This window comes from Aethalodelphis obliquidens, unplaced genomic scaffold, assembly GCF_003676395.1.
Source record: "Aethalodelphis obliquidens isolate GAN/ISIS:26980383/991018 unplaced genomic scaffold, ASM367639v1 scaffold20, whole genome shotgun sequence".
NCBI lineage: Eukaryota > Metazoa > Chordata > Mammalia > Artiodactyla > Delphinidae > Aethalodelphis > Aethalodelphis obliquidens.
In genome coordinates, this window is record NW_020837964.1 from 17,200,701 (window position 1) to 17,221,687 (window position 20,987).

At 39.4% G+C, this 20,987-nt stretch overlaps 1 long non-coding RNA gene across 1 annotated transcript in view; it reads right to left on the reverse strand.

Moving 5' to 3' along the window:
* Positions 1-12,005: 12,005 nt before the first annotated feature.
* Positions 12,006-20,987, reverse strand: part of LOC113627135 (uncharacterized) — a 55,594-nt gene continuing 46,612 nt past the window's right edge. The window contains exon 4 of the long non-coding RNA XR_003435443.1: positions 12,006-12,803. This is a non-coding gene — a long non-coding RNA (uncharacterized LOC113627135). The remainder of the gene's footprint in view (positions 12,804-20,987) is intronic.

Below are 20,987 nucleotides of genomic sequence, written 5' to 3' on the forward strand. Positions count from 1 at the left end.
CAATTGTTGTATCACATTCCGTAGTTATTTTATTAAAAAGTCACAAGAAGCCCAGATTCAACTACAAGGTTGTGTAAATTATGCAATAGTGGCAGTTCTTATATTGATGGTATGTTCTTTAACCCCTCCTGGACCTGTTTAGGCCCTTAGTGAATTGTGTAGCTGGATCTGCTCTCAATGAAAGAGGTTCAAATATCAACCACTGAAAAGGAATTAAACAAACTCATACAGAACAGAGGAATGTGTTGTCACAAGATCTACAGAATCTTCATCATTGTAATACAATTAAGGCTGTTGAAATAATTTTAGTCACATGTACATTGTAGAGAACCTGCTAAACAAACACAAAACCTGAAAGGAAAATTTCTAGAGAGATTCGAGTCACAGACCAAAAAAACGTTTAGACCACAAATTATCTTTGCCCCACCTTGGGAACACTCCTTAATAATGGAGAATTGGAACTTCCCTGGTGGTGCAGTGGTTAAGAATCCACCTGCCAATGCAGGGGACACGGGTTCGATCCCTGGTCTGGGAAGATCCCACATGCCGTGGAGCAACTAAGCCCATGTGCCACAACTACTGAGCCTGCGCTCTAGAGCCCACAGGCCACAACTCCTGAGTCCACAAGCCACAACTACTGAAGCCTACGTGCCTAGAGCCTCTGCTCCGCAACAAGAGAAGCCCCCGCAATGAGAAGCCTGCACACCGCAACAAAGAGCAGCCCCTGCTCACTGCAACTAGAGAAAGGCTGTGCGCAGCAATGAAAACCCAACACAGCCAAAAATAAATAAATAAATTTTTAAAATGGAGAATTGATAGTGGTGGGAAATAGCAGTGACTAAATTTGTGCTGAAATTGTAAACAAATTCTTATTTGATTGTGTCTATGTGTCAATTTTCACCCTTAGAACGTGTTCTAGCAAATATTTCTGAAGACAAAATTTGTTTCCATAGTTTTGCCATTGAGTTAAGAATATTCTCACCTCTTACATCTTTCAAAGTGCCCAAATCTGATAATCAAGCATCTAATTCACTTTGATGAAGTACTTTGGCACTTTATGAGTTGGTTGGTCTGAGACGTAGTTTTCATTTGAAGTCTCATGGAAACAAAAGTCTCTCAAGATCTAGAATGATTGCAAGTCCTGAGATACAGTGCAATCAGTTTGAATCCAGCAGACTTAGCAGTGGGAAAGGAGGTAAATGCCAGAGGGATTCAAAGGGTGGATTAGGGAGGAGAAATTTTAATGGGAAAATAGAAACCCCTGAGTGAATTAAACCAAGAAAGGAAGACATCTCTAGGTCATCCCATCCTAACAGTAGGCGGGTTAGACTTATGCAAACTGCACAAGTTCTTATTCACACTGGTCTTGATACCACCACCTATGTTTGCTATGGTGCTCTTTCCACATCTAATTATAATATATATTGAGTCTAGTAGCCCTACCTCAGCTGTAATATTAGTTTGACCAAGAGTACAAATTAGAAGTGGTTTTACAATTTGCCATTACCCTCTCTCAATTCATGGAGTTTTAACCTGAGGTCCATGTCCTTCAAGACATCTGTGATCTCCCTAAACTTGTATACAAATTTTTGCAACTGTGTACCTACATACATCTCTTTCTTTGGGATGAAAGTCTTTAACATTCCTAAGGTTTCTTAAAAAGAAATCCATAACCTGGAAAAGATGAAAAACCATTCCTCCATATTAATTAAATCCATTCTTCCCTCTTTCCACAAATGGGCTCCTGGAACTATGCTAGATACAGGAAACATGAAGATTTTTACAGAGACGAATATGAGAAGTTTACTCTCAGCCTGATGAGGGAGATGACCTGTAAGTAAACAAACTTGCGTTGTGACAGGTGCTAAGCTAGAGTTCTGTACAGGTATCTAGAAATAAATTGTCCTTTTGCTTTCTTAGCTGATAGAGGGGAAAAGGAAGGAATGTCACCTAACACATCACTCTTTCTCCTCTGCCTGCTATACCCCACAGCTGATATCTCTTTACTCCAACCCCAATTTCCTAAAGTGGTTAAAAGAGGCTAGATAATTGCAGGGCAAAGTTCTAACATACAAATGTTTACATTGTGATGCATCACAGCTATTATGTGTTGATACAAATATTCCAAGAAATACCTGGGCTTCATTGGACTTTGTCAGTAGATGGTCAAAGAAGCAGAGTGTCTTTTTTTTTTCAGCTTTTCTGAGGATTATGGCTAAATACTTAGGTTAAGTATGCAATGATAAAATAGTTGAATTGGTAATCCACAACTAAGCTCCAGAATTGAAGGGCTAAGTTGAAGTTATTGGATAAACTAGACTGACTTTAGAAATAATATATTCCACCTAAGAAACATTTGTTTCAGCCGAATAGAGAAATGTGGACTGCTCCAGACATGGGAAGCGACACACAAGGGATCTACCCACAGGTGTTAGAATCTAATTATAAAATATGAGGCTTAGAGAGAATATTCATTTATTTATTCATGCAGTTTCTCTACCTGTAAAAATCCTACTTATCCTTCAAAGTCCAGCTCAGATATTAGTTCACCTGTGAATTCATCCTGAACCCTTCCAAGCAATATTAATTTTTCTCCCCTCTGGGTTCCCATAGCATTTTGTTCAAACTGTTAGTATAGCAATTATCACAGTGAATTACATTTCATGGATCCCTCTCTAATATATTGTGAACACTGGTTGTACAGTCTCTAAGAAGATCAAAATAAATAAAACACATCCTTGCCCTAAATAACTTATAACTGATTGTGAGCACATAATTTAGCACCAAGACAGAATGAAACAAACTCTCTAATAAGCCATTTGTAGATATTTTAATAGGAATTTGACACTGGGTACAGAGATGGATAGAATGAAAGGAAAAACTAAGAAAGTAAGAAAAGGGGGCTTCCCTGGTGGCACAGTGGTTGACAGTTCGCCTGCCGATGCAGGGGACACGGGTTCGTGCCCTGGTCTGGGAAGATCCCACATGCCGCGGAGCGGCTGGGCCCATGAGCCATGGCCGCTGAGCCTGCACGTCCGGAGCCTGTGCTCCACAACGGGAGAGGCCACAACAATGAGAGGCCCGCGTACCGTAAAAAAAAAAAAAAAAAAAAGTAAAAAAAGGGCAGAGGTGAAAGGCCTTTGAACATTATGCCAAGGATTTTGTTCTTTATCCTATAGGCACTGGGGGGCCACTGAAGGTTTCTGAGGAGGGAAATGACCTGCCCGGAGCTCTATTTTAAGTAAATAACAGAGGCAGCAGTGTGGAGAGCAAATTGGCATCTGAGAGCCTGGAAAGAGAACCCAGGCAAGAGTGAATGAGGCCCTAAAGAGAAGAGTCTGAAAAAAATGGAAAGAAGGTGTTGTGTAGTATATATCGTGAAAGTAGAATTAGAGGAACTCATAACTGCTTAAATGTTGAGTGAGGGAGAGAGAAATTCTGAGAATATTCAAGAAAAGGAGATAATGGGACAAAGGTTTGAAATATCCACCAATAGTTTCTTCATCGTCGGAGTCCAATAAATTAACCTATCAAAAAAATATTTAACAGAGAGGCAAACACCACTAAACATGAATTACCCCAAGAGACTTTATACTTAGTTATCTAGAGCAGCAAAAACTCTAACCAGAAAAGAAATTATCCTAGATTTACTTCTTACCAGTAGGAAATCCAAGTAAACACAACTTGCTGAAACTCAGTAAAAGAGTAAACTGGTAAGAAACAAATCTACATGAGCTTGCATTCCCAATTTTCACTCTAAACATACTTCAGCATTAACATTTAAGCCTTTAAATGCTTGCTTTCAGAGTAACTGCATGTGGAAGAATTTCAAGAATCCTAAAGGCCAACGATTCTTCCGAAAAAAAGAAAAAAAAAGGCTTGTGGAAATAAAAAGCAGCCATGATGTCTTTAAAGAGGATCAGTTTGCAAACCTTCCATTCACGGAAGACTTGGGTAATAATGGACCTAAGGTTTACTCTGTAAGGTCTAGACCAAAAGCATTTAAAAGCCAGGTAAAAAACAGGCTAAGGGAACTCTGAACTTAGCCCTGATTGTCTGAACTGGAGCCATAAGGAACAAATAGATCATCTGCCCTTTATAGTTATTAAATAAGTATCTTTTTTGGGTGCAAGAGATATGAAAAGGGGGGAAATTCAGGAAGAGAAAAACAGAGAGAAAAACCCATGGAGGACTGATCTAGTAGATTTCCCTCCAGAGCGAAAGAGGAAGATGTAACCTGTATCACTGCTCTTGAGCAGGTTCACCCTAAGCCCCAAATCTGACTTTGTCTGCAGAGTTGGGGACCACCTTTAGAGTTCTCATTGCTTCTAGATAGACTTGGTATTTTCCCTGCAGTGTTCACATACCTCAGTGGTCAAAACCTACCCAAGGAGCATGTAATCGCATGATCCAAGGAAATATGACAGATCTGTATTGCTCATGGATGCACACACCTGTTTATGATAAGTCTATCAGAGGCTATTTGATGAAGTGGCCAGTGAACTGACTCGGAACCAGGAGTCCTCTAAGTTCTAGTTCTAAGCACACACTAAGCAGAGGATGTGCACTTCTGGAATGCCCAGCAGGCAGTCACACTTCTCCTGAGTAGTGTGACTTTCCTCCAGGGAGGAGTTTTGGCTTTCCCTCTGGACTTAATCCTGGGTGGGGTAAGGCTGGAGCGGCTGGCAACACCTCACCACAAAGAGGAAAAAGCCTGTCTGAAGTGGAGGGAGCAGAAGCAGCATTGCCAAGAGGTGGAGAGAGAGGAAAAACAGAACCTGAAAAAGTCATTTGAGTCTCTGGAGGAAGCCACGCCTGACTTCAATGATCTGAATTGATAAATTCCTTTTTTTTTTTTTTTTTTCTTAAGAGGTTTGGGATTGGGTTTTCTGTCACTTCAAAGTGAGAAAGTCTTAACTTGATACAATCTGCCCAAGTTTATGGAACTTTTCTTGGGCCTTTGTCTCCTCGCTGTGAAATAAGTGGGTTAGATTATTTATCAGGCAGGCATTGTGTTTGGATGCTAGTAACACACACCAGTGGCTCACAGGTTTTATTTTTCTCGTGCAAGGAGTCTGGATTAGGCAATCCAGGGCTAGTCTTGAAGTCCCACGATGCCATCAGGCACACAGGCTTTCTCCTCTGCTAGGGTTTGAGATTCGGGCCCTTGTTCTCATGTTTGCAAGATGGCTGTCACCTCCAGGCATCCTGTCTGCATTCTAGGCGAGAGGAAAATGGAAGGGTAAAGGGCAAAAGGAACAACTCTGGTCCCTGGAACACCCACACGGTGGGTTCTACTTACATGTCACTGGGCAGGATTGTGTCACGTGGTCATCCCAGCTAAAAGAAGGCTGGGAAATGTGTAGGTACATTAGATGGCTACGCTGATGCTCTCTGAACACAATTGGGGGTCAGGTGGCAAGGAAGAGGGGGAAAACAGACGTTGGGTAGACATTTACAGACAATTACAGCGCCTGAGGCAGACTGCATAATAGCAAAGGTAACCTCCCTCTCTGAAATTCTGTAATTCTAATCTTCTTTCTACTTCGTATTACCTAATCCTTTCTTTTTTCTTTTATCTTTTTTCACCGTGCCATGCGGCTTGTGGGATCTTAGTTCCCTGACAAGAGATTGAACCCGCACCTTGGGCAGTGAAAGCGCAGAGTCCTAACCACTGGACCGCCAGGGAATTCCCTCTAATCCTTTCTTAATGCAAAAGAGCTAAATATTTTGCATAAAGGGAGCACATTTTAAAAATCTCAAATTTTGGAGAAGTAGCAGTACATCTCATAAATGAAAAGACCGTAGGTTCACGTGAGATATCAGATTTTTAGTCAAAAACCCTTCACATTTATTTTCTCTTCTGTGAAACTTCCTTCAACTTTTAAATTTCAATCTTCAGGAAGCCTATTCCCACCCATCTCAACTATTCTGATGTCTTCTTTAATTGAACTAAGTTCTCTGATTTTTCCTTCATAGTTTCCAGTACTTCTCAAATGATTTAGAGCCTCATCTTTTATCTCTCCAACTAAATTGTTAACTCGTAAAGAACAGAGCCCAACACTTAGCACAATGCAGTGTTTGTAGAGAACAATCAATAATGGCTGAATGGGGCTTCCCTGGTGGCACAGTGGTTGAGAGTCCACCTGCCAATGCAGGGGACACGGGTTCATGCCCCGGTCTGGGAAGATCCCACATGCCGCGGAGCGGCTGGGCCCGTGAGCCACGGCCGCTGAGCCTGCGTGTCCGGAACCTGTGCTCCGCAACAGGAGAGGCCACAACAGTGAGAGGCCCGCGTACTGCAAAAAAATAATAATAATAATAATAATAATGGCTGAATGAATGAATAATTGAAATCTGAATTTCTATGTCTTTTCTCTCCTCAGAACTCCTGTCCTCGATGCATGCTTGTTAACTGACTGCATCTCAGGGTCATTACCAAGGAAATTTGTATCCTAGGAAGCCAGCTTTAGAAAGCTTTTGATTTTCTACCTTTAAATCCTCTCCAGCATTGTACATTCAGGTCAGCCTCAGGAATCAGCACCCTAATCACCTCCCTTCACCTAAGTGTTTCACCTAGACCCCTACTTTTTTTTTTTTTTTTTTTTGCCACATGGCTTGCAGGATCTTAGTTCCCTGACCAGGGATCAAATTGAACCCGGGCCCACGCAGTGAAAGCACCCACTCCTAACCACTGGACCACCAGGGAATTCTCTAGACGCTTACCATTTTAACAGATTAAAGGTCTTACCTTCATGAAATTCTTCTTGTATCTAAATTAAATTCTGTGCACAGCCATGTCCTCCCCCTTCACTCTCTAAGTTGACAGAACGTAGTAGGTAACATGTTCGCCAATGCTTTATACAGGGCTGAGTGGATTGTTTCTTTATTTTAATTAAAAAAAAAGTTATGTGGGGGTTTTATACTGCTAAAGCAATACGTGTTCATTGGAAAAACCAAAAATAATAGCAGAAAATATAAATAAAAAAGTAATAAATAACAATTAGTCAAAAACTCCTAAACCACCACATAGAGATGATCACTTACCATATATCTTCCTGGAAATTTTCTATGTATATTTGCATTCTATATACAAAAATTGACTACACTATGTATACTATTATTCTGCCTTCTTGGTGTAACTGTGGACATCAGTACACATCAATAAATATTTTTAATAATGTGTGATGGCAAAGGAGTACTTGACTGTAGAATCAATCTTAATTTATTAGCCAATCACTCACTTTTTTTATGATTCTTTTTTTAAAATTTATTTATTTATTTATTTATTTTTGGCTGCATTGGGTCTTCATTGCTGCACGCGGGCTTTCTCTAGTTGTGGCGAGCGGGGGCTACTCTTCATTGTGGTGCACGGGCTTCTCATTGCGGTGGCTTCTCCTGTTGTGGAGCACGGGCTCTAGGCGTGCGGGCTTCAGTAGTTGTGGCACATGGGCTCAGTAGTTGTGGCTTGCAGGCTCTAGAGTGCAGGCTCAGTAGTTGTGGCTCACGGGCTTAGTTGCTCTGCGGCACGTGGGATCTGCCCCGACCAGGGCTGGAACCCATGTCCCCTGCATTGGCAGGCAGGCCAATCACTTACTTTTGTCATTTAGTTTATTTCCTTTCTTGAAAACATTTGTAAATACCACTGAGATGAACATCCTTGTAGCTAATCTGTATTTATAGCCTTTTCTTAATTATTTCCCTTGGATATGCCCCTCGATAAGTTTTACTTTGATGAGCAGTAAGGAAAAACAATGTATGAAATAGGAGAGAATGAAGCAAGTCCATAGTAGCTTTTCACCATTATTTTGGGACCTAAAATGTGTTTGGCTTGCAGGTTCGAGGGCTTACTCAGCATAACATAATGCAACGAATTTAAAATATATTCCTGTGGCTCAACACCTGGAAATCCGAGCTCTCTGCAAAACACTGCAGAAATGCTGATAGGGAAACTTAAAATCACAAAACAAATAACTTCATGCTACATCAGAAACCATCCTATTCCAGCATCTAGTACAGACAAGCATGAGGTATCCAGTTAAGAAAAACACATCAGGGAGTTCCCTGGTGGCGCAGTGGTTCAGAGTCCGCCTGCCAATGCAGAGGACACAGGTTCGAGCCCTGGTCCGGGAAGATCCCACATGCTGCAGAGCAACTAAGCCTGTGCGCCACAACTACTGAGCCTGCGCTCTAGAGCCCGCAAGCCACAACTACTGAGCCCATGTGCCACAACTACTGAAGCCTGCCTGCCACAACTACTGAAGCTAGTGCACCTAGAGCCCATGCTCTGCAATAAGAGAAGCCACCGCGATGAGAAGCCCGCGAACTTCAACAAAGAGTAGCCCCCGCTCTCCACAACTAGAGAAGGCCCGCAGGCAGCAACGAAGACCCAATGCAGCCGAAAATAAATAAATAAATAAATGTATTTTTAAAAAAAAAAGAAAGACACATCAGAGAATTTTTTTTTTTTTTGTGGTACGCGGGCCTCTCACTGTTGTGGCCTCTCCCGTTGCGGAACACAGGCTCCGGACGCGCAGGCCCAGCGGCCATGGCTCACGGGCCCAGCCGCTCCGCGGCATGTGGAATCTTCTCAGACCGGGGCACGAACCCATGTCCCCTACATCGGCAGGCGGACTCTCAACCACTGCGCCACCAGGGAAGCCCAGAGAAAAATTTTTAACTGAGAAAGTTTGGCCCATTAATTAATTATTGTTCTACTCTAAACTGAAAAAAGGCTGGCATTATCTGATTTGGTGGAGCTCAAAAACTATTAGTGCAGATGGAAAAGCAGAATATTTTGTTTTGAGTCTCTACTCTGCCACTTATTAAATGCATAAATCTCTTAAACACTCTGAAGCCTCAATATCCTCTTCTGCAAAATGGGTTTATAATAGTACCTTTGTCATTCACAGTGTTATTACAGGGAAAAAATGAACTAAATTGTGAAAAAGCACTTTGTGAAGTGTAATATTGTAACACAAATGTCACCAGTAATGGTTATTGTAATTGATGAAGTGTTGAAAAATTCAGGCTTTCCTAAACTGAGTTTGTCACAAAGATTGGACCGCATAAATATAATCCTAAATATAAGAATTTAAAGATTTGAGAGCACTCTATCAAACCTGCCATAAAATAAATATCTTATAGAAAAAAATACTTAAATCAACCTTCAAAAGATGAGGTTAAAAAATTCCTTTCAGTTCTATAAGTTCTTTTATTCTGTGACTCAGGTGAGAAGGGACACTTATTCTATGAACTTTTATTGTTGTTCAGTTCATGAACATGTTGTTCATGTTCATTCTTACATGGAAACTTAAAGGACCTAAACTTTATAAAAATAAGTAGCTTTTCAAAAAGCGAAAAATGTCTCTATACTAAAATCATAAGCACAAAAAACAACAGTATACGAACAAGGACTGAAAGACAGTAGACAACAATAAGAATACTTACACCGAGATCACAGCTTTACAGATTTTTCTTTTTAAAATTCCTGTTATTCATAATACATCATTTGAAATAAATTTTTAAATGTATAAAGAATTGTCTTTCCTCTTTGTCTTATCTTTTTCCTTTCTACTTCTTTAAAGTTTTGAATTACATGGGCAAATCAATTTAAAGAAATTCATCCCATGTTAACAGTACTTAGAGTTCTATGCCCCTTAATCAGTTTATTCTCACCCAACTTTCAAAATATTTATAATTAGGCAGGAAACATATCTTTCTAATCTATGTTCTAGAATAATAAAATCAATCTTCCTATCCTGGTTAGAAACAAGTTACAAGGTAAACAAATGTTATAGGTGAGGTGGAAAGAATATTGTAAAGGAGACAAAATTATGGTCATCTCAATCAATGCAGAAAAAACATTGTGTAGTATTCATTACTCAATCGTGATGTAAAACAAAAACTCTAAGCAAACTAGGAATAAAAGGGAATTTCTCTTATCGAATAAAGGTTTAATTAGGATAAGCTTACCTGCAAATGACAAAACAGAAAGAGTGGCTCAAACAAGATAAGAGTTTATTTCTTACTCATGTGAATCTGGGCGATCCTGGCTAGCATGACAGCTCCAAGATCATCAAAAGATCAGCTATCGAGAAGATATACCTATCGGGACTTCCCTGGTGGTGCAGTGGTTAAGAGACTGCGCTCCCAATGCAGGGGGCCCAGGTTCGATCCCTGGTCAGGGAACTAGATCCCACATGCATGCCACAACTAAGAATTTGCATGCCACAAATAAGGAGCCTGAGAGCCACAGAGCTAAGGAGCACGCCTGCTGCAACCAAATAAGACCCGGCGCAACCAAATAAATAAATAGAAGAAGAAGGTATACCTGTCAACAGAAAGGAGGAGGAAAAGGAAGGGGGAAAGCATTTCCCCTTTCCTTCAAGGATATGTACCACCTCTGTGTGATACATAATTATATCTTCTTAGAGATAACCACATCTACTAACTGCAAGGGAAGCTGAGAAATATAGTATGCATTTCAGGTAGCTATATGATCAGCTAAAAATCTGGGGTTCTATCACTGTAAGAATAAAACAGATAATGGGAGACAACTATTTACCAAAAACCAACAGCAAACTTACAGCAAACATCATGGTTAGTGCTGAAAAATTAGAAACATTTTATAAAAATATGAAACAAGACAAAGATGCTTTCCTTTCTGTGCTATTAAACATCGTCCTAGAAGTCCAACCCAATGCAATAAGAAAAAATAAAAAAGAGGAATAAGGATTCAAAAATAATACAGAAAAATCTTTGTTATTTGCAGTTGAAATGGTTGTCTATGTAGAAAGTCCAAGAAAAACATCAGAATAGTTCAGCAACTTGCTGGTAAAAACAACATCCAAAAATCAAGAGTGTTGTTAATGATAAAAAATACAATAAGAGCAACAAAAACTATGAGATACCCATGAATAAAGAGACAAAAGATGGACAAGACTTTTAAGAAGAAATTTACAAAACACTGAAGGATATAAAAGACGACTTAGGTAAACACAGACTACACTTTGTTAGTGAATAGAAGGACTCAATATTAGTCTATAATTTAGCCTATAAATTCATTAGTCTATAATATTAGTTAGTCTAGAAATTCATTGTAAAAATCAAAATTCCAAAAGGCCGTTTTATGGCTCTTGATAAACTGATCTTAAATTTCACATGAAAGAACAAGTATGCCTAAAATAGCCAAGATTATTTTGAGGGAAAAAAACAAGGAGGAGGGAACTTGACTTACCAGACCAGATAAGAAAAATTTATCATAAAGCCATATTTAAAAAACAATTCGACTTTTCTTTAGGGATAGACAAACAGATTAAAGGGACAAATGGCCCAGAAACAACTGAAATACACATGGAAACTTGGCATAAAATAGAAATCGCATTATAAATCAGTGGGAAAAGATTAAAAACTCAATAAATGATGCTGGAACAATTAGCTACTAATACAAAAAATAAAATCAATTTGTTTCCTACCTTACACTAGATAAAAAGAAATTCCAGTGTGATGAATTGGGTGATTGGGATTGACATGTATACAGTGATGTATATAAAATTGATGACTAAAAAAAAAAAAAGAAATCCCAAGTGGATTAAAAATCTTTAAGGTAAAAACGTAACCTGTAAAAATTGTTAGAAGAGAACAAGGACTATCTTTGTGACATCAGAATAGGGAAAGATTTTCTACACAAGACTCAAAAGTACAAAGATAAAGAAAAGCACTTTGGGCTTCCCTGGTGGCGCAGTGGTTAAGAATCCGCCTGCCAAGGCAGGGGACACAGGTTCGAGCCCTGATCTGGGAAGATCCCACATGCCGCGGAGCAGGTAAGTGCGTGCGCCACAACGACTGAGCCTGAGCTCTAGAACCCGTGAGCCGCAACTACTGAGGCCGCATACCAGGACTACTGAACTCCGTGCGCCTAGAGCCTGTGCTCCGCAACTAGAGAAGCCACCGCAGTGAAGAGCCCGCTCACCGCAACTAGAGAAAGCCTGCACACAGCAACAAAGACCCAACGCAGGCAAAAATAAATAAATAAATAAAAACAATAAATTAAAACATTAAAATTGATAACATTAAAATTTTAAATATCTGCCAGACCATATTAATATAACATGATAATATACCACAGAAAATATCAAAGGATACTTACAAACTGAAGATATTTGCAACTCAACACAACAAAATTAATAGATGACCCAACAAAAGATTAATACACTGAATATATATAAATTCCAACAAACATTTTTAAAAAAATAACACATTTTTTAAAAAAGGCAAAGGTTGTGAACAAGAAATTCATCAAAGAGAATCCTGGATAGTCAATAAATATATGAGAAGATGCTCAACCTCACCAGTAACTAGAGGAATGAAAATTACAATAACAATCAAATAACTTCAGGAGTAGAAAAAAATTAATAGAACTTATATTTTGAAATAGTTCTAGATTTACAGAAAATCTGAGAAAATAGTAGAGTTTCCATTTACCTCAAGCCCAGGTTCCCTGTATGTTAACATCTTATAAGTGTGGTACATTGTTACAATTAATGCACCAATATTGACACATCATTATTCACTGAAGTCCACAGTTTATCCAGATTTCCTTAGTTTACCTAATGTCCTTTATGTGTTCCAGGATCTCCCAACCAGGATACTACTTTACATGTGGTCCTTATGTCTCCTTAGTTTCTCTTGGCTTGACATTTTCTGACTTTCCTTGTTTTTGATGACCTTGACAGGTTTGAGGAATGCTGGACAGGTATATTGTATGTTACCCCTCTATTGGAATTGGCCTGATGTTATTCCTGTAATTAGAGTGGGGCAATGTACTTTTTAGAGGAAGACCACAGAGCTAAAGTGCCATTTTCACCACATCATATAAAGGGTACATATCAACATGATTTATGATATTGATGTTGACCTTGTTCACCTGGCTGAAGAGTTGAAACATTTAGGGACCTTAAAATTCTAAATTTAATTAGGACAAAAGGAAAGGAAATGAGAACTTTCATACACTGCTGATGCTGGTGGAAGTATAAATTGACAAAACAAAAAATAAGCAAATGAACAAACAAACCCCTCACTTTGGGTAGAAATTTGGCAATAGTGGTTGGAAAGTTGGAAATGTCTATACTCTTTTTTTATTTTATTTTATTTTATTTTTATTTTTTGCGGTACGCGGGCCTCTCACTGTTGTGGCCTCTCCCGTTGCGGAGCCCAGGCTCCGGACGCGCAGGCTCACCGGCCATGGCTCACGGGCCCAGCCGCTCCGCGGCATGTGGGATCTTCCCGGATCGGGGCACGAACCCGTGTCCCCTGTATCAGCAGGTGGACTCTCAACCACTGCACCGCCAGGGAAGCCCGGAAATGTCTATACTCTTGACTTAGCAATTCCCCTTCTAGATTTGAGAAACTCTTACTCATGTATATAAGCATGCAATAACATGCTTATTGCAACATTATTTGTAATATTGAAAAACTAGAAAGTGGGAATAGATGTCATCATTTAAAACGCTGGATCCATTGGTGCTTGAAGCCTGACCAGCTCCCCTGCAACCCAGAGCTTTTCAATTACGTGGCCAAATAAAATTCTACCTTAAGCCTGTTTGAAATGATTTTTCTGTTACTTGCAAGCTTATTGAGTCCTAAGTGGTACGTCTAGGTATTATTGTCAAGTTGACTTAAATCCATGCCCAGTTTTTTAAAAAAGGAAAAAGGCAACAACTATTAAGCAAAGCCTAAACGCCTAGACTCTAGACCCTAGAGGATAATTAAACCACAACAGCCAACATCCCTGGGGTTACAGTCTACAAACTATTCCAGACAAGTCTTGATCAAAGAGCAAAATCAATAAATGAAAGAAACGAAATAAAAATAATACTTGAAACTGAAGAAAATATTTTTATAAAGTGATGTCTTACAAAGTGGCATTCATATAATCAAGGTGAAGTTTTTCTTTTGCTTATTTTAAAATAGGAAATATTTCAAATATGCAGGAAATAGATGCCATGTATCCATCACTCAGATTTAACAAATTCAACTTTTCCCTATATTTCTCCATATTTTTTAGGAAGACAGAAGACATTATACATAACACTGAAGTCTCCTTTCCCATCCTTTTTTCCTTTTTCTCTCCCTATAGTAACCACTATTCTGAAGTTGGAGTGTGTCATCCCTTGCTTGGTTTTATACTTTTACTACATGTATGTATCTCATTGTTTGAATTTGCATTTTCTTACTACTAATGAGTTTGAACATTTTTTCAGATATTTATTGACCATTAAAGGTCTTCTCCTGTTTGTTTCCTTGGTCTTTTCTTTTTTTCTTCATTTGGGTTGTTTGTCTTTTGTTAGTCTTCCACATAGTCTGGATACAAATTCATTGTTGGTTATATGTATTGCAAATATCTCCTCCCTATCCATAGCTTGTCTTTGCCATGGTTTATGGTGTCTCAAGGACATCTGAAAAACCTCAGACTTGAAAGCCAAGCCTTGGGTAAGGAGGGTCTCATCCATTATACAGAGATTTGCTCCTAGGTCACAAAACTCTGTCTAACATATGAATGATGAACGGACAACTGCCTCTAAAATAACTAAAGAAAGCTCTTTGTTACAGGACCAGTAATCTGTAGGGTACTCAAAACTGTCCGAGAATCTGAGAATTAGTAAATGGTTATCAACACATATTCTAATTTATGCCAGTATTCTAACATCAGAGATTTTGGAGTAGCCAGCTAAGCTTTCTTGAGTGAATTAGGCTTTCTTGAGTAGACACAAAAAGAAGCCCCCCGGTTCAGATGCCTTTATGTAATCTGAGGGAGTCATACCTTAAACCAATACTCAAAATGTGCTCCACATAGGACATTCCTTCTTTGGGATGTTTATAGATGTTAGTGGAACAAAAGAGTTTTGCGATCAAGTATGTTTGGGAAATGTTGGGTTAAAACTCTTTTTCCCTTGGACTGGTTTACTTTTGATATCTTACTATGCACTGTGAATCAAGGGCTGGCTAGAATAGACAGGGTTTCCCAAACTCATTTGACCATGGAACATTTTTTCCATGGATTTATTTTCAGCCATTAAGATTGGTTAAGCAGGATCAAGTTTTAGTTTTAAAGAATAAGGAGATAGTGATAATAATAATAATAAAAGAACGAAATAATGCCATTTGCAGCAACATGGATGGACCTAGAGATTGTGATACTGAGTGAGATAAGTCAGACAGAGAAAGACAAATACCATATGATATTGCTTATATGTGGAATCTAAAAAAAAAAGGGTACAAATGAACTTATCTACAAAACAGAAATAGAGTTACAGATGTAGAAAACAAACTTATGGTTACCAGGGGACAAGGTGGGAGGAGGGATAAATTGGAAGACTGGGATTGACATATACACACTACTATATATAAAATAGATAACTAGTAAGGACCTACTGTATAGCACAGGGAACTCTACTCAATACTCTGTAATGGCCTATATGGGAAAAGAATCTAAAAAAGAGTGGGTATATGTATATGTATAACTGATTCACATTGCTGTACACCTGAAAGTAACACAACATTGTAAATCAACTATGCTTCAATTAAAAAAAAGTTTTCATTTTAAAGGATAAGGAGATAGTAATAATAATAATAATAGCTGTCAGTTCCTTAGTGTTTGCAATATTCCAGGTCCCATGCAAGGCACGTTATTATCTCGTGTCATTGTCACAACAACCTAGAGATATATATTATTATGATTTGCAATATAAATATGAGAAAAGCGAGGCTCAGGTATGTGGCTGAAGGTCACATAATTAGTAGTTGGACTGGAACCTCATCAAACCGCTGGAGAGCTCTCAATCCTGGAGGGAAATGGCAGGGAGCACATGTGCCAGGCAGAGTGAGTTCTCGATATTCATATTATCATTAAATCTCATCAATCATCACATCCACTCTGAGGCAGATACTATTACTGCTCCCATTTTACAGATGAGAGAATGGAGGTTTTATTCTCCTATCCTGCTCAGGATTCCTATACCTCAAGATGGATATTAAGATAAAGAACAATGTTGTAGTATCAGTATCGATACCTTGAAGCAACACTATATGTCGCCAGAAATTTTTTAAAAACCTATAACTAGGAATAAATTTTTTAAAAAGCCACTCAAAAGAATACCATATATTGTTCATATAAAATATACGTATGTGTCTCTCTCTATATATGTATCTCTGTATATACATACTTACAAATACACACACACACACACACACACACACACACACACACACACACACATATTCAAGAATGAACTGAGGGGGCTTCCCTGGGGGTGCAGTGGTTAAGAATCCACCTGCCGGGCTTCCCTGATGGCGCAGCGGTTGGGAGTCCGCCTGCCGATGCAGGGGACAGGGGTTCGTGCCCCGGTCTGGGAGGATCCCGCATGCCAAGGAGCGGCTGGGCCCGTGGGCCATGGCCGCTGGGCCTGCGCGTCTGGAGCCTGTGCTCCGCAATGGGAGAGGCCACGGCAGTGAGAGGCCCGCATACCGCAAAAAAAAAAAAAAAAAAAAAAGAATCCACCTGCCAATGCAGGGGACACGGGTTCAAGCTGTGGTCTGGGAAGATCCCACATGCCGTGGAGCAACTAAGCCTGTGCACCACAACTACCGAGCCTGCGCTCTAGAGCCCACGAGCCACAACTACTGAGCCCACACACCACATCTACTGAAGCCCGTGCACTCTAGAGCCCGTGCTCTGCAACAAGAGAAGCCACCGCAATGAGAAGCCCGCACACTGCAACGAAGAGTAGCCCCCACTGGTCGCAACTAGAGAAAGTCCGCGTGCAGCAATGAAGACTCAACACAGCCAAAAAAAATAGTAAGTAAATAAAAATAAAATTAAAAAATAAAAAAGAATGAACTGGGGACTTCCCTGGTGGTCTAGTGGTTAAGACTCCGAGCTCCTAATGCAAGGGGCCAGGGTTCGATCCCTGGTCAGGGAACTAGATCCCGCATGCTGCAACTGAGAGCCTGCATGCCGGAACTAAAGAGTCTGCATGCTGCAACTAAAAGACCCCACACGCTGCAACGAAGATCCCGCATGCCGCAACTAAGACCCGGCACAGCCAAATAAATAAATAAATAAATATTAAAAAAAAAAAAGAATGAACTGGAAGGGAAAATTCCAACCTCATGATAGGGGATGGTGGTTAAATCAGCCTTTAGCTTTGTTTTCAATCTTTCTTTCAATAAAGAAACAAAACAAAGATTGGTAGCAAATATTACAAAATGTTAATGGTTATTTCTGAGTTAGCAGTCAGAATATAGGTCTGGTTTTTATTTTGTTACTCTTTGTACTTTTGTGTATTTTTGAAATTTCTCCAAATACAAAAGAATTTCTTAAAAAAATGGGAAGGAACTACACCAAAATAGTAATAGTGATCATCCTTTTATTCTTCCTTCTGCTTTTCTCTCATAATTTCCTAAGATTTTGTAATAAGCAAAACTATAATGGGAGGGAAACCACCAAATCATTTTTGTCTTGTTCTAAAGTTTTGTTTTTAGCAGACATAATCCTAATATCTGGCGGTAATGTCAGTCCAGAATCAACCCTGAGCTATCATCTTATGCATTTTTATAAACATTCTTCTTAATATAATCCCCAGTACTGAGTAGCTGCAATTAAATAGGTGATGGAAAAGCCCATACTGTCCTAATAATATCCCCCACCCTGATCAGTGGGTTAAAGCCCTCTCATGAGCTTGGAGTCATGAGGACATGAGTCATGGACAAGGTATCAATGTCTATTGTGTCTTTAATTTCTAAGGAATATAATGTATATTTGCCTGTACAAGTGGTATTCTGATATCCTGAACTGAGGTTGCTGCCCAGAGAAAATGGACACGTTCAAAATAAATAGAAGTAAGGTATTTATTGGAATTAGATAGGGTTCCTCTTACAAACTATTTTGTCATTCATTGCATTGATATTAACAGTTGGGTAACAGCAGGTGTGAGTGGGTAAAATGACTCTAAATCACAGTCATGTGGGGCAAGTTAGAAAAATTGTGCATAGCATGGAAACCTTTTTACTTTTGTAACTCTCTGAGCAAGGAAAGCTTGAGTTTCCAAGTCTAGTGACAGATTTATTTTAATGTAATTGAATAATTGGAGTTTTCCACTGTCAGAAACTTTTATCCACTTCATTACTTAGAGGATTAAAAGAAAATCTGATCTGGTGTTTTATGGAGGTTTCTCTTCCCAGGGACCTAGAGAGGGAACAACAGGGAACACATGACCCTGGATATTATCTGTTTCCCCTGCATCTGACTGAGCACAGTATATATGAGATAACTGCCAAGAGTTTAAAGTCTGCCTCCCCCCTCTATTGTCTCAGAATGATTGCATTTTAGAGCTGGGGGGAAAGAAACCTTAGAAATCACTGAATCCCTCTCATTTTACAGGTGAAAGAATTACAGCATGATTTTGGAAGGAAACAATGAAATTAAACTTAGGCATTCTCTATGACCCAGCAATTCCACTATTGAGAGCAACCAAGGAGAAGCCTAAGGAGACACTCAAAGATGTTCATTGCAGTATTGTTTGTAACAGAAATAATAATAATAATTAGAAACAACTAAAATATTCATCAGTAGGAGAGTGGCTAATAAAACATAAAATGGTCATATCATGAAGCACTATGCAGTAGATAAAAGGAATGAGCTGGATTTAAGTAGACAGATGTCAAAACCAGAATGAATCCAAGAGCTAAGGTGCAGAAAACTGGAAAATTCATTTACATAAAAACTCATTAAAACAAAACAAAACAAAATTCATGGGACTTCCCTGGTGGTGCAGTGGTTAAGAATTTGCCTGCCAGTGCAGAGGACGTGGGTTTGAGCCCTGGTCTGGGAAGATCCCACATGCTGTGGAGCAGCTAAGCCCGTGAGCCACAACTACTGAGCCCGTGAGCCACAACTACTGAGCCCGTGAGCCACAATTACTGAGCCCATGAGCCACAACTACTGAAGCCCTGCTCCACAACAACAGAAGCCACCGCGATGAGAAGCCCGCGCACAGCAATGAAGACCCAGTGCAGCCAAAAATAAATAAATAAATTTAGTTTAAAAAAAAAAACCTCATACAAGAAATGCATTTACCAGGGGCCTGACCTAATCTTTAAGGGGTAGATGAGGAAAGCTTCACTGAGCATGTGACAATATTGCCTGCTCTTTCAGCCAAACATGGACGGAATATGCCTGCCATGGACACAATTCTGAATAAATAAGTTTATGCCAATGGTCTGCAGCAAAGGACATCAGATGTGACTTTTACTATCTAAAGCTTGCTCAACTGTCATAGCTTGGGCAGGCTACCATGAACTTAAGACTAAACCAGCTGGTAAAAAGTTGGAGCCCAGTACAGGTCCTGTCCTCCTCACCAGAGATCTGGAGGTCATAAATAATAAAGCAAATTGAGAATACAGGATTTACCATGTTTCTTATTTCTCTAAGAATTTGGACAAAATCTCCCTCTCCAACAAAAATACATCTTAGTAGACAGAAATGGAAAAGACCTGTTAGATCACCAAATACCTCCATCCCCAGTGACCATGGGAGTCAGATGAGTCCCCAGTTGGCAGATGTGATCAGATCTTTGTTCCTTTCCTTAATGAGGCCAAAAGGGACTCCTTGGAGCTAAGGCATCTATTTTAACATTTTGAGAAGTGTGTTTTATTTATTTATTTTTTGGCTGCATAAGGTCTTTGTTGCTGCACATGGGCTTTCTCTAGTTGCAGTGAGCGGGTCGTTGCGGTGCGCGGGCTTCTCATTGTGGTGGCTTCTCTTGCTGTGGAGCACGGGCTCTAGGAGCACAGTCTTTAGTAGTTGCGGCACACAGGCTCAGTAGTTGTGGCACACAGACTTAGCTGCTCCGCAGCATGTGGGATCTTCCCAGACCAGGGATCGAACCCGTGTCCTCTGCATTGGCAGGCGGATTCTCAACTGCACCACTAGGGAAGCCCGAGATGTGTGTTTTAAAAGAGCCTCTGCAAGCAATTATACTCCAATAGTTAAAAGATGTTAAAAAAGTAAATAAATAAAAGCGCCTCTGCATCCCACTTTAACGTCCTGATTTTTTTGTCCGCTGAAAAACGGTGTTAGCTGGACTTAAGAGCGGGAGCTTAGCAATCTCTTGCCCTACCCATTTACTTTATACGTGAGAAAACTAAGGCCCAGAGAGGGGAAGCATCTGACTCAAAGTTGCACAGCTATTTATGACAGAGCCATTCTCAATCCTCTTGATCTCCTCTTTCACCCACATTTGGTTGAAACATATATATTTTAACATATACTCTTTTGTTGTTCCCAAATTAAGAAGTGATACAATGTGGGTGTGAGAGATCCTGGAATAGCAAAAAGACATTAGAGAAAAACCAGTAAAGTCTGAACAAACTCTGAAGTTTAATAGTAGAAATTTACCAATATTGGTTTCTTAGTTTTGACAAATGTTCCATGATTATGTAAGATGTTACAGTAGGGGAAAGGGGGTAAGGAGTATAAAGAATCTCAGCACTATTTTTGAATGTCTTCTGTAAATCTTAAATAATTCCCCAATAATATTATTTTTTAAAAGTAATAAAGATGTATTAAAATAAGTTCAAACAAAACAGAAGTATTTAAACAAAAACCAAAAAGAGGCCTTGTAGAACCCCCCTACATTGTTGGTGGGAATGTAAATTGGTGCAGCCCTGTGGAAAACACTATGGAGGTTCCTCAGAAAACTAAAAATAGAATTACCATATTATCCAGCAATCCCACTCCTGGGCATATATCCAGACAAAACTATAATTAAAAAAGATACATGCATCACTATGTTCATAGCAGCACTATTCACAATAGCCAAGACACTGAAGCAACCTAAATGTCTGTAAACAGAGGAATGGATAAAGAAGATGTGGTACATATATACAATGGAATATTACTCAGCCATAAAAAAGAACAAAATAAT